General features: G+C 43.7%; 1 non-coding gene across 1 annotated transcript; it reads right to left on the reverse strand.

Moving 5' to 3' along the window:
- Nucleotides 1-7,454: 7,454 nt before the first annotated feature.
- On the reverse strand, nucleotides 7,455-7,527 carry TRNAV-UAC (transfer RNA valine (anticodon UAC)). The gene has a single exon. It is a non-coding gene; the product is annotated as a tRNA-Val (tRNA).
- Nucleotides 7,528-15,151: the final 7,624 nt, after the last annotated feature.

The following is a 15,151-nucleotide window of genomic DNA, read 5'->3' on the forward strand; positions in this document are numbered from 1 at the left end:
TAATTAGGAACATAATGTTCAGAATAATGTAAGATATAGACTGGATACAAGAGACTTTTCTGTATATTGAATTCATCTACACTAAATAACATTGCTGTTTATGGGTTAAACATGCTAAGAAAATCAGAGCCTGATAATCCAACTATACAAAGGCTAAACAGTTGATCTCTAGAACACACGTGCTGGCACAGTCCAGGTGAAGTGGATGGCCCTGTGTCAACTTATGTACACTTGGGACAACAAGGGCAATAAACACCCGTACTAAGAGCCAAAGGGGTGAATTAAGGTCAGGAGGGACCCCAAATTCATTTCTTTTAATGTATGCAGATATTAAAGTTAGTCCTTTGGGAATGAGTGCTTTTATCATTCTGTCTATGATTTTCATGTCCTAGAAAAGTCTGAAAACATTTTCTAGAAAATATTTATTTATTTATTTATTACATTTCTATACCACCCAATAGCCGGAGCTCTCTGGGCGGTTCACAAAAATTAAAAACATTCAAAGTATAAAACAACAGTATAAAACCATAATATAAAATACATTATAAAAGCTCAAGAATGAAGTGAACTTGCTCTCAGGAATGACAACCAGCCTTTGGTGAATGATAAAGTCTGATCATTCATATAATCCTGCATGCAGATAATCTTAATAGCAATAATTATTTTCTTAGACATTGGCTAGGGACCAAAAACTGTGGAAGTAGTTCCACAAACCCAAGGATCGTCATGCTTACATAACATGGCAAATTGAAAGGCAACTTCTTTGAAAGTAAAATACATTTTTTCAAAGAAAAAAATGTCAAAAATTCCATCAGGCTATTGTAAGCTCCTTCTTTGAGTCTAGGCAACTTTTGGGATCATTGCCCTTGCCAGTAACATCCTCATTTCCCCCTCAAAACCCATATTTTTAAAATGTTAATATTTGAAGTGTTAAAATGTTATTTGCCTTTACATACAGTTAGCATCCCAAGAATTACAAATAAGCCTTCCTCTGGCAACAGAAACTGCAAGTGCCTGAGTCTAATCTAAAGAAAATTCATCTGCTGACCTGAAGGTGAAAAGTAGCAGAAAACACAAATTAAAATTTCTACCGCCACGAGGGTTGCTTACCTTCAAACCAGAAAAGAAGACATAGAAACACACTTCCTAGCTTGAAATGCATCTTTACTTCCCTTCACCTTTCAGCAATGGCTACTTAATATGTGGTTCAGCTTTCTGAAAAAGGCTAAGATTAACTTAAGCATAGTCTCATTAAGCACCTTACTCTCGTTAGCTCTTGGGGGGGGGGGTTTACACGAGACAGCCATTAATTTACTATAGTAAGCCAAGTTCAGTTTTGAAGGAAATATCAAGAGTAACCTGAACATAACGAAGCATGCAAATGCATTTGTATATATTGGCCTTTTGCTTAACAAGCAAATATTGCTCTGTGGAAGATATACCCAAGAATGCAAATTAATATGCACGGAGGTGAGAAACCTAATTGAGTCACATGAGAGTATATTAAAATCTGAATACTAATCAAACAGTCAAATTTTAGAATGCGATTTGCAGATAAAGGCTGGAGACCTTTGCTCAGCCCATGACAATAACGACGACAACAACAACATGGACCAGCCAAGATTTATATCCTCACAAAGACCTCAGAGCAGCTAACAAACTATATAAAACACAGTGTACCACATAAACAACATTAAAATAATAACTCTAAAAATCACATACACAGGTATAATAAAATACAATAAACTCTCAAAACATGCAAGCAAGAAAAAGAAAAACAGAGCACTTGCCTATACCATAAAAACCTACACAAATAAATAGGTCTTTAACTGATGCCTAAATGACGAGAGAATCGACAGCTGAATCTCTACCAGATGGGATTTAGGGTGCCATCATCGAAAAGACCCCACCATGTGTGGTAGCCCCACAGGCACATTTGTCAAGGACACATAGAGATACAAGAGTAGTACACAAAAATAAGGAACTAGTCCAGCATTTTGTTCCCCCAGTGGCCAAAACAATGCCAATGGGAAGCCCACAAGCAGATCATGAGAGTGATAGCATTCTCCTGCTCATGTTCCCCAGCAACTGGCTTACAGAGGCATATTGCCTCTCATCAGTGGCAGCTCAAGGTAGTGAACTCCATAGTTTAACTATGTGCTCTATGGAGAAGTACTTCCTTTTGTCTGTCCTCTCAACAGACGGCTTCCTCGGATCATCCCTAGTTTGAGTATTATGAATGAAGGGGTGGGAGGGAAGCTTCTCTCTATCCACTTTATCCACATCATGCAAAAGTTTATATACAATTATCACGTTCTCCATTTTTCTATTCTAAAAGCCCCAAACATAGTAAATTTTCCTCATAGGGGAGTTGCTCCAGCCCCTTGATCATTTCTACATATATTTCCACCCTGGTTAACAATGGCACAGTATGACAAAACCTGCACCTAACTAAAGGGGTTTCTGATTTATTTGTGACCTTTGCATACTTCTTCTTGATTCCAAGCCCCTGGCTTAATTACATTTGATTCCTGATTCTGAAGCAAAAGGGTACGTTGTATCTTCTTTTTTAAAAAAAGCATATATTAATTATGATCAAATATAACCACAATGGGCATTACCCAATGCCATCACAGTACTAGTGCCAAGTCATCGCTTTGCTGGCAAAGGGAAAAAGTGGCAACTTACTGCTGAAATCCATGGACAAATCAGTGTTTTCCCTTTGCCTAGCAAGCGCTAATGTCATTGCACTAGTATTGGTTTATACTATTATTAAAATAGTATTAGCTTATATAGCTAATGTTGTGACAGCACTGGATACTGCCCAATGGGCCATTATGTCACTGACAGTCCAACTGAAAATATATATACCTGTATTTATAACACATTTGCCCATTGTTGACTTTTTTCTTGTATCTTTTTTAAAGCTCTGTATGACCTTTAAACATAAATTTCACACATTTATGCATTTTCTGAATACAAACAGGAACAAGTTACTAGCTAATTTGATGATTTACAAAGAATTCATAAGACCCTTTATTAGAAAACTGGGGTACTTCCAGACCTGTGTCAGTTACTGAATTTTAGTAGGGGGAGGTATGTCCAGATGTCATTTTCTACAGGTACCCACCCATGTTTCCCGCCATTTCTTCCATCTTTTTCCTTACTGCAGAAAATCTGTTAAGGAGAGTCAGGGCTCCATCACACCAGCATTTTATCACACACTCATCATGCCTGGTTTGTGGTTTTGCAGCAGGGCACTCAGATGACATCATGCCTGTCCTGCAGACACCCTGCCTCTTCCCCTCCTTTTTTCGTGTTTTCCTAGACAGGGAAAGTCTGGATTATTTCCCCCAAATGGAGTTAAAGCACTCTTCAGCCCCTGTGTAGTGCTGCCCTCTTACTATTTCCTTTGTTGGGGGGTGCTTTGAAGGAAGAGCTCGCTGATGAAAGGGGAAGGCAGTGTGGTTCTCCTCCCCCAGCACCATGTCAGTAAATGGTCAGACAACAAAGCCAGAGCAAGGGGGGAAGGAGCCCACACCCTTCAATCAATGAACTGGAGGTAGAAGAAGGGGTGGGGTGGGTGGAGTGGAATCAAGCAAAAGGGAGGTTTCATAGGTATAGCACAATACCACCCAGGGAGCTTCGGTTATTGGGCCGTATAAAAATGAAATAAATAAATAACACAAACCCACATGAAAAGGGCCGTTAGCTTGACGCGCTAATGAAACGGAGCTAGAAATTGCGGAGGAGAACCAGGGAGAAAAAGTAGGTGTGATGGAGGTCATACAGCAGCATCAGATGAGCGTTTTATTGCACGTTTGTTACTGGGCACTCACGGATTATCACAGGTCCTATCCACGATGTCGTTCGCCTCTCCTGTGTCTCCTCCCTCCCCTGTGTCTCTTCTAGCCTTCTTCCGATAACAACCCTGTAGTATCCCTCAGGCATAGGGACCATACGGGTGAGCTTACCTGCTCAGCCTGCCACTTGCCTTTAGACTACCAGGCAATAACATCAGAGTCTTTTCATTGCTGGATTCTTTTATTACTAAAACTTCTTAGAACAGTGACACCAAACTCCCTCAGCAAGGCCCACAACACCAACTGACAGAAACAGAGGCTCCGCCCAGGCCTTCGATGAGGACCTGGAGACTAGCAGCTACAGGCCTCTTAAAGGTATATACATCCACATATCACATCCCCCCTTCTCCATAAAAACAATAACTTTTGTTCAATTAAATCATAACTTGTCAATCTCAGCTCTTCACCACTATCCCATAACATAGTCCTTAAACTTTGCTGGTAGTCTCACTTCTCGCCCACTCCGTGTCCGTTTGATTCCATCTGCTGTTACATCTGACGATAGCTCCAGCTCACCTTGAGGTCCTTCTGGCAAGACCACTGCCTCAGGGGATGCCAGCTCCTCTGCAACCCCTAGATCCACATTGGTTGCACTCACAGGGGAAAAGCAATCCCTCCTGAGGTGCCCCCTGTTCCTTCTATAAGCTTGACCTTGGGGAGTCTCCACTACATATGAGCGTGGCTCTCTTCTTTTCTGAGCTACTGATGCTGGCATCCAACCTAAAGTTGTTTTCAACCTGACCCTGTCTCCTACTTGCAAAGGTGGAAGAGGTGCTGTATGCTTGTCATAATATGCTTTCTGCTGCCTCTGTCGATCTTGTAATCTAGGGTGCGCTCCACGTGGCACCCTGGGTTTCAGGGCAGATGTAATAGCTGGCAGTGTGCTCCGTAGTAAACGTCCCATGAGCAATTGGGCAGGAGCAAAATCTAAACCTGTTACTGGAGTATTACGCAGGTTCAACAGAGCCAGATATGGATCAGCGCCATCTTGTAGAGTTTTCGATAGCATGTGCTTGATGGTTTGTATAGTACGTTCTGCTTGCCCGTTGGACTGGGGGTAAGCTGGGCTCGAATGTGTCAAGGTGATCCCCCACTCAGTTGCAAATTGTCTCATAACCTGGCTCGCAAATGGTACATGGTCACAGATTATCTCTTTAGGTATACCATGACGTGCAAATGGTATACCTAAAGAGATAATCTTTAGGTTATCTCCTGGGCTCACAATAAGTTTTGAATGCAGCAAGGGCTTCTTCTAGTGTCTGACTTTCAGGATCTGCATAGATATTAGGAATGGTGTTGTAAATTTCTAAAGCCTTTTCTCCTATGCAGTGCAGCATTACAGCAATTTTGTAGTCTTCTGACTCTTTCTCCGCTTTTGTAACTGTAAGGTATAGTTGTAGTCTCTGTTCACTCACGGATTATCACAGGTCCTATCCACGATGTCGTTCGCCTCTCCTGTGTCTCCTCCCTCCCCTGTGTCTCTTCTAGCCTTCTTCCGATAACAACCCTTTTTACCTAGGAGTAAGCCCCACTGATCTCGGTGGCCTTGCTTCTGAGATGGAGCTGTAAACATTTCAAACAGGGAAGTATGATGGTATTAAAAGATACACTGATCTCACCCATGTTTACCGAGTAACCCTATTATGCATGTTTACTCAGAAATAACTCGCACTGTGTACTATGGGGCTTACTCCCTTGGAAGTGCGTGTTTAGGGCCATAGCCTCATTTCTTGTGAAATGTAGATGCATTTCTTCTGTAGAAACCCCGCCTCCTTTCCCCACAGGGATCTTATGAAAGGGAACACTCAGAGAAGCCCCCACTTTGGCGTTATACACGCGTGGGGTGGTTTCTCTTAACCTCACTTGAAGACCCAGCCTATGCAGAGCTTCCCCGTCCCCCGTCGTCGCTGGGGCTGTTCTGCATTTCCTGCCTCGCAGAGCCGGAGCGCGTGGGCGGCGGCAGGCGCTGCAATGCCATTATTCTCGCAGCCGCGTGCGAGCCTCGGCTGCGCGGAAGCAGCGCCGCCACCAGTGGAGGCTGGCAGCTCCTGTTTCAGGGGAGCTGGAATTCCGCTCTGGGGTTCAGCCAGAACTCTAAAAGAGCTATCCAAGGTGCTGAACCCACTTTGGTGATGGGGTTCAGTACTTTGGGTAGCTCTTTTAGAGTTCTGGCTGGTTCTGGCTGAAACCCAGAATGGATTCACAGCCCCACCGAAATAGGAGTCACCAGCCACTACTGACCCTCCTCAGCCTCCCATTGCGTTTCCTTCCCCGGAGTTTCTTTTGAGTATGATTTCCTTGGCAACGCGGGAGACACACGTGCCCCGAGAGCGCCAGGAGTCTCCGGGTGTCTCCTGCTCTCGCCTGTACCCAATTCATCATCCAACTCCGTAGACCGTTTCTGCAACCTCCTTGGAAACGGATATCCTGTGCAATACAGCTACCATTTCTAACCCGAAATAGTCTATGCTATTATTATATTGCAGCATATAGACAGGAGGAGCTGCCTTAAAGGCTGGTTGCGTTACAATTTCACAGTGCGGTTGTCACGCAATTGCGCGTCGCTGATTGCGAACCGTCACAAGTAAATCCTGCTGGGAGGTGGTGGAAAGAGGCGCGTAACGTTCGGTGCAGGAGCGGCTGCCCATCCATCCGCTGACTTAATTCTTCTCCAGTTATTAATGTAAAATCCCGAGCAGGCATTATTCCCTCTCCCCCGCCCCTTCTATGGCGTCTGGATTTCTTCGCAATAGTGCGAGGTGGAAGTTGAAGACTCAACGGTAGCTTCAGGGCTTTGGGGGCGATGGTCTCTCCTGGTTGCTATTGGGCGCTTAAGGACATCTTCCCTGAGAATAGAAGGCCGGGAATCAAACATTTGGATCACGACTCAGCCCCAGATTTTACACTACTGCTTTAAAACGGTTTATAACACTCATGACAACTGATCGAGCCCAGGGCACACTCCAGATACAGTTTTCAAACTCTTTTCAAAGTGTCATATCCTGCTTGGTGTAGATATGGCCCTGCGGGAGTGCCTCTGAGCGTGTGCAGAGTGCATTGCTGGTGCCATTTTCGGTAAACTCAGCCAGAGACTTCCTTGCATTTCGGAACCCAGGATATATTGCTTTCCGGGGGGCGGGGGAGGGGTCAGCTAGGCGTTTTCTTGAGCCTTATTTAGCTTAGCAATATCCACTACTTTGATTGCAAATAATTAAGGAAAGCAAAAGCAACACTGTCTTGGGAGGATTTCCAGAGTCTGTTGCAGCAAAAACAACAACAGAAGACTCCTATAATTAACGGTGGCCAAACAGCTGCTGATAACACAAACATTGCGGTAAGCTAATTAACCCATGCAGTGTGATTTAAAAGCAACAACAACTTTATCCCTTTGGATGGAGTTTTGAATGTGCGGTAGCCTGCTACGTTAAATGGTGGCTGTATTTATTACTCGTTTTTCTTGTTCCCAACGTTTTTTGTAATTGATTTATTCGGACGGGGAAATGAGGTGGAATTTCTAGAACACCGTGGCCGTAATCATGTATAGCTAAGAAGTTGATGGAGCAGAACGACAGAAAATGGAAAAGATTTAAGTGGTTCCACTGGGGCTCGAACCCAGGACCTTCTGCGTGTAAAGCAGACGTGATAACCACTACACTATGGAACCGCCACGATCATTTCAGCCTCGACCAGCCTTCTTCCCTTGCCAGAGAAGCGCTTCCTGGTGTGTCACGCGCCCCGGCCATTTTTATAAGCCGAGAGACACTGGCTGAATGAAAAGCAAAGATGGGAACAAGGATACATTCCCACGACAATAAAAAATGGTTCAGTTTTGCAATGTTATCTCCCGACAAACCTGTTTTTAAACACCCCCCCCCCCCCCGAGTTCCACATTATGAAATATTACTTCCTTTTCTTACACTGCTGACTCCCAAAAAGTGATCGCGTGCCGGGTATCCCAACCGGAATATTAAATGCGACTCCTGTTCAAGATTCCATGTATATTCATAGAATTATCTGAGAAAGAAGAAGTCATGTGATGTACTTCAATACCGATATGCAATACTGGTCGTCATCTTAATAATGCATTTGCTATTTCGGGTTGCAGAGTGCTAAGGAACAAAAGCAAAACAGTAAATAACCCACCCAACCCCTTTCCCAGCTAGAAAGTCCGCATGCCGGCATTTTTAAGGCAAGGATCGTTTTGGAGTGATTTAGGAAATTAGCTTCTAATTGCACTGCACCACCACTTAGAAAATAGAGGTCCAGCGCTTATGAAATCGAGAGGCTACGGCTCGCTTTTGTAAGTGCACCGCGGTTTGTTGAAGATTTATTCTAGCACTCCTCCTTCCGCAAGAGATGGCTGAGAAGTCCGGGCCTCTCGCTGGTGGGAGGTTCTGCACGCAGTGAACGCGTAGAAACCGCCCCGCACTTATCTCTGGGATGCGGGCCAAAATGCGAGATTAATATAGGGTGACCATATAAAAAGGAGGACAGGGCTCCTGTATCTTTAACCATTGTATTGAAAAGGGAATTTCAGCAGGTGTCATTTGTATATATGGAGAACCTGGGGGAATTTCCTCTTCATCACAACAGTTAAAGCTGCAGTGCCCTGTCCTCTTTTAAATCTGGTCACTCTAGTATAGCTCCTGCACCTTTAACTGTTGTGATGAAGAGGGAATTTCACCAGGTTCTCCATATATACAAATGACAGCTGCTGAAATTCCCTTTTCTATGCAACTGTTAAAGATACAGGAGCCCTGTCTTCCTTTTCATATGGTCACCCTAATTAATAAGCAAACTCTAGAAACCGGGACAACAACAGCGTGTTTGAGAACCACATCTCACATTTTTTTGCGGTAACATTTTCAGCCATATTTAATTAACAGTGAGGACTAGAAACCTATTTCTTCTCTATCTGACAACGAACCAGTGATTTCCCTAATTCTAAGCGGCGTGTGTTTTGAAAGCTTTTCAGAACCTTGGAAGAGGTTCTGAAGAGGCGTTATTGCTCATGTTATTGCCTGTCGTCTGCAGACACTTTCCCAGTTCATACAGCGTTACAAAAAGCCAAAAGGAGTTATCGAGAGCAGGGCCGGCAACTCAGGCGGCGGCCTAGAGCGCCAAGCAAATGAGGGTGCCAAACAGCGCATCCGGAAGCTGCTCTCCTACAGCAGCTTCCAGGTGCGTTTTTCAAAAGCCGCTGCCCCGGCCGCTGCCCAACCCCAGCATCCTGGCTCCTTTGAAGCCAGGACGCTGGGGTTGGAGGTGGAGGCTTCAGCACGGCGCGCCAGGAAGCCACTTCCAGGCACGCCGCTTCAAAGTCTCCGACCCGCCCCCCTACCCCAGCATCCTGGCTTCAAAGCCGGGAGCGCTAGCGAGCGAGCAGGGGCGGGAGCGAGCGGGGGGAGCATGGCAGAGGCTTCAGAACGCACCTGCCTAGAGCATAATATAGTCTGGCGCTGGCCCTGATCGAGAGTGCGACAAAAAGTTTGGGTACATTCTGATCTGGTGGTCACAAGGAACAGGACCGGCGCCAGACTATATTGCGCCCTAGGCAGGCGCGTTCTGAAGCCTCCGTCCCACCCCGCCCCACCCTCGCTCGCTCCCGCCCCCCTCGCTCCCTCGCTCCTGCCCACCTTTGCTCCCTTCTGCCCGCCCCCCTCGCTTGCTCCCGCCCCCTTGCTCCCTCCCCCCTCACTCGCTCACCGCCCCCCGCTTGCTCACTCACTCCCACTCCTGGCTTGAAGCCAGGACGCTGGGGTTGGGGGGCAGGGTGGAGGCTTCGAAGCGGCATGCCCGGAAGTGGCTTCCTGGCGTGCCGTACTGAAGCCTCCGCCCGCCCCCTCCACGTTCGCTCCTGGCTTTGAAGTCAGGACGCTGGGGTTGGGGGGCGGGGCAGAGGCTTTGAAGCGGCGCGCCTGGAAGTGGCTTCCTGGCGCGCCGTGCTGAAGCCTCCGCCTCCAACCCCAGCGTCCTGGCTTCGAAGGAGCCATGACGCTGGGGTTGGGTGGCGGCAGCTTTGGAGCAACGCGCCTGGAAGTCGCTCTAGGAGAGCAGCTTCCGGGTGCGCTGTTCGCGCCCTCGTTTGCTTGGCACTCTAGGCCGCCGCCTGAGTTGCCTCTATGGCAGCGCCGAGCCTGACAAGGAACTACTTGTTTGTGGATAGATGAAATAAACTATCTCAAAGATTATTATTTTTTATGTTAATTTGTGAAGTAATTGGAAAGTGGCCGTTATTTCCACCATTACAGCAGCAGGGCTATCCCATCTGATGCAAAGCCCCTTGCTCTCTATTTGCAAGTTTATCACCTACTGACGCAGAATGGGCACTTGTGCCACCTAGTGGTAAGGAGAAAATCAGTGCAGTTGCTCTGTACTACAGAAATCAGTGTTGGTACACAGCTAAGTACTTGAACTGTACAAAAAAGCCTAAGGTGCAGATGAAGAATATGCTGCCCAGCCTTGCAATAGTGGACATTTAATTTTAAAATGTACATTCATGTAAAGGCTCATTCACGGGGACTAAGTAAAGAAGTATTTTATTCTTGGGTAAGAAACACATAAGTATATATTTATATCTATATAGATATATGCTGCATCATACTTCTTAACTCTGAAGATGTTTTAGATCCTGCTTTTGTTAAAAACTACTTAAGTGTTTTGAATATAAGAAACAGAAATTGAATTTGGAGTCTGTCCATCATAAGCACCTTACTTTATAAATATTGGACCCACACATATACGAATGATGGAATAAATTGGCATTTTGTTGATGCTATTGTTGTTATTGAAAACATTTCTTAGTCTTCAGGGCAGGAGCCCTCCCATGGCAGCATGGAACAATAAGACACGTAATAAAAACAGATGAGGCCATAAAAACAGTACAAACACAATGAAAACAGCAACAGTGGCAAACATTAATAAATATCAAACAGCAGCATAAAATAACACTTACAACAGTAAACTGCAGCTACAACCCAGTCTGATAGCTGATAATCAGGGGAGGGCCAGGGTAAGGTAGTAAGTTTTCAGGGCCTTCTTAAAATGCTGCAATGATGGGGCCTGGATGGACATGTTTCATCAGGGCATTTTCCTATTTGGAATTATTACAAACTGCACAATAATAGTGGTGAACTATGTCCATTAATTCTTTAAAAACAATCTAAATCTCAATTATATGCATGTTTAGACAGAAAAAAGTTCTACAACTCCCAACATTCCTAGGCCAGCATGGCCAGCTGGAGAATGCTGGGAAGCGTAGAACTTTTTTCTGTCTAAACATGCATAGGATTGTGCCCTAAAGCTTCTTCTTAGTTCACAATACATTGTTAGAGTGGGAAGATGTACCCCATCAGGAGTTTACAGAGTAGATTTCTAATTCTTCTTCACAACCCTTCCCATCAAATAATAATTTTAGGCAAGCTGATGAAAAAATAATAATATTGAATTTAATGGCAATTATTCAAAAATATCTCTGGGATCGACATGGGTGCTAAAAGTGCTGTAAAAGCCTTATATGCAAGGTATTTAGTTTTTTTACTTTAGCCCAGATCAATAATTTTACTTACTGCAAGCAATTTGTTTGAACGTAGGGGGGAAAATAATTCATAAGAGGGCAAGATCTGATAAAATGCTATTTTGCTGCAGTTTTTAGAGCAGCAATAGAGCAGTCCATAGCAGCAAAAGTAACAGAGTCTTGTGGCACCTTCAAGACTAACAAATTTATTCTGGTATACACTTTCGTGGACTACAGCATAAGCCAGAATAAATTTACTCATCTTTAAGTGCCACATAGCTCTTTGTTATTTTGCTCCAGATCACCTTCAGAAGCAGAGTACATTGTTCTGTCAGCAGAGGGCTGTCAGTGCTCATTGAGAGAGGAGTAACCATTCATTACTTTATGTGCTCACCTTACTCTAAAAACTTGATATATGAGATTCTGCCTGTCCCATCCTGTTCATACCACCATGACAAAGCATTGCATTTTCAAAACAAACTTTGAACCAACGCCACTACATTTTAACATAGGGATTGCTCATGTGTAATAATCAAATATACGCATGTATCTAAAACTGCTGTGTCCACAAAAATGATGGTGTGTTGTGGTATCCTATTTTCACACATGCATGGTGTTTTTTTAATGACCACCATTACATAGAAGACGACATGGCAGCCATACCAGCAGTAATGGTGATGGCCTTGCACACCACGCCACATTGCAGTGCTGGCTCCAGGTTTTCGGGGATCTCTGGACAAGGCACCTTGATGGGCCCCTCCCTCATTGTCAACTCACCGCCATTGTCACTGCTCCTCCTTCTCATGACCACTGTTGTCTAGGCCAGAAGCAGCAGCAGGTGAAGAAGCTGTTAGAACGGTGAAGAGGAGGAACAAGTCTAGGGGGCTCTTATCAGTGGGCCCCTGATGGGCTATGGGCCCAATGGCACATGCCCAATCATGCCTGCCCTTGATGCTGACCCTGCCACAAGCCACTCACACTCTGTTACATGCCACTGTAGGCAACTGTCTACATTTACGTAGTTTTAAGGCTGATCCTGTATGGTCCCCATCTCACAACTTCCCTAGTTTTCCAACTTTTGGTTTATTTTGCATGATAACTTGACAACAAGAAACCTCCAAATTGCTGCTCATCAAAAGTACAATGTTGTTTTGCCATTTAAAACTTAAAAAACCCCAATCCCAACCTGACTGCTACTGCCCAACCCACAGGGAGTGAATTAATTCACAAAGTGAAATCTTTAAATTCTGCAGAAGACAGAAAAACAACTTAATGCAGACACAGCATTGCTATATTTGGTTTCTCTCTTGGCTCGTTACTGCTTTTAAAAAATAAATAAATCTGTCTGCAGTTTATAGAAATGATCCTGGAAACAGGGACCTCAATAAATTTATCTGAAATGGGGATAATGCAGTTCAGGAAGTTTAGTAAATAATATGAAAGGTTTTGAAATATTATGGTCAAAGTGGGAGCCATTTCAAAGTACCATGTCTATGACCTGGAGCAATATTTCGTATCTAAAATCAGTTGCTACCTTTTAATAATAGAGGCAAGAGGAGCAGCCATCAGTAATACAGGTTTCTCATCACTACATCTACATCATCACATTATCCTCACACTGTGGAAAAACTTCACCTGTTGATTTCTGTCTGCTATGCTGGTGTTAAGGGAACAAGACTTTTGCTCAATAAACAAGTGTGTTCATCTTAATCCACAGTGTAGATTGCTTTGACAGGTTAAGTGTCTCAGACCATAAGACTGAACTTGGTATGATGTGTGCAGACAGTACCTGGCTTAACAATTGTTAACTTTTTGGAATCTATCATGTGCATGCATTCAGACAATATCAGCAAATACATTGAGAGGAGATGTCCAAGGTTGTATAAGCTACTTTTCTTGCTAAAAATAAAACCACCAACATATTCTGTTTGTGTACATTTTATTTTCAATAGGTGAAGGCTGTTAACAGTCTAATATTTTTGCATTCATTGATTTCAAAATATATGTTACTACTATGTGGTCAACCGTAAGTAACCTGTGTAATGCAGAGTTCGCAGAGTTCTTGTGAACTCTGCATGCACTGTTTCATAGGGCAGAAGGTAACATTTGATGTCAGCGGGGAGAGAGCTAACTTGGAAACTAAACTCACTTCTGTTTCCTCAGGTTGCACGTTATCATGATCCCCTTTGTAAGCAACTTGAGATGTAGCGCAAGTCTTCACCTTTTTCTTGTTCCTATTATTGTTGGTAGTCCTCCACAATGGCAGAGTAATAAGTATAGATTAGTCCAGAGACAGTCAGATAAATATTTTGACCCACGAAAATCTGCTAAATTATGTTCCAGGGTTCATTCAAATATAACCACCATATTAACTGTATTTTATCTATGGCCATTATTGCGCCAATAGAGACATTTTTCAAAATTCTGGTGCTTTTAAAAATTAAAGTTTTTATGATATGGTGTAATTGTCCTTGAGACCCATATATGGATCCTTAGGATTCATTACTGGTTGAAGCTGATTTTCTCCTCAGTGAGTCTGGCTCCATTAACACTGATTGATACATGCCAGACAAAATCGAAATCTACGCTATATGAGAAATCAAGAAATCTGGGCTTCTCATCAAGTGCCTTAGTTGCTCTTGTTATTATTATTATTATTATTATTATTATTATTATTTATTTATATAGCACCATCAATGTACATGGTGCTGTACAGAGTAAAACAGTAAATAGCAAGACCCTGCCGCATAGGCTTACATTCTAATTAAATCATAATAAAACAAAAAGGAGGGGAAGAGAATGCAAACAGGCGCAGGGTAGGGTAAACAGGCACTGGGTAGGGTAAAACTAACAGTATAAAGTCAGAACAAAATCAAGTTTTAAAAGCTATAGGAAAAAGAAAAGTTTTTAGCTGAGCTTTAAAAGCTGCGGTTGAACTTGTAGTTCTCAAATGTTCTGGAAGAGCGTTCCAGGCATAAGGAGCAGCAGAAGAAAATGGACGAAGCCGAGCAAGGGAAGTAGAGACCCTTGGGCAGGCGAGAAACATGGCATCAGAGGAGCGAAGAGCACGAGCGGGGCAATAGTGTGAGATGAGAGAGGAGAGATAGGAAGGAGCTAGACAGTGAAAAGCTTTGTAGGTCAACAGGAGAAGTTTATATTGGATTCTGAAGTGAATTGGAAGCCAATGAAGAGATTTCAGCAGTGGAGTAACATGGTCAGAGCGGCGAGCCAAGAAGATGATCTTAGCAGCAGAGTGGTGAACAGAAACCAACGGACTGATGTGAGAAGAAGGAAGGCCAGTGAGAAGAAGGTTGCAGTAGTCCAACCGAGAAATAACCAATGCATGAACAAGAGTCTTGGCAGAAGAGACAGACAAAAATGATCGAATCCTGGCAATATTATACAGGAAAAAACGACAGGATTTAGCTACTGCCTCAATATGAGGAATAAAGGAATAAAGTTTTCATAACTCTTGGTTATGAAAAAGCTAGAATAACAATTCAACAGCGTATTTGGGATATGGAATTGCAAAATCATTTGAGTTTGGCCTCAAGGTACCCTGAATGTAGAGATAATGGGATGACATTTGCATATCCAAAATATCTGGTGGATCTGAATATTCCTAAATTCAGGAAAGCTTTCACTCTGGCCAGGTTCAATGTTCTGCCTTTAGCCCTTTTGGATGGAAGGTTTGGAAATATACCCTACCAAGAACGGGTATGCCCCTGTGAGATGGGTAAAGTGAAAACAGTACGCCATGTTCTGCTGTATT

The sequence above is a fragment of the Elgaria multicarinata genome, chromosome 5, assembly GCF_023053635.1.
Source record: "Elgaria multicarinata webbii isolate HBS135686 ecotype San Diego chromosome 5, rElgMul1.1.pri, whole genome shotgun sequence".
Taxonomy (NCBI): domain Eukaryota; kingdom Metazoa; phylum Chordata; class Lepidosauria; order Squamata; family Anguidae; genus Elgaria; species Elgaria multicarinata.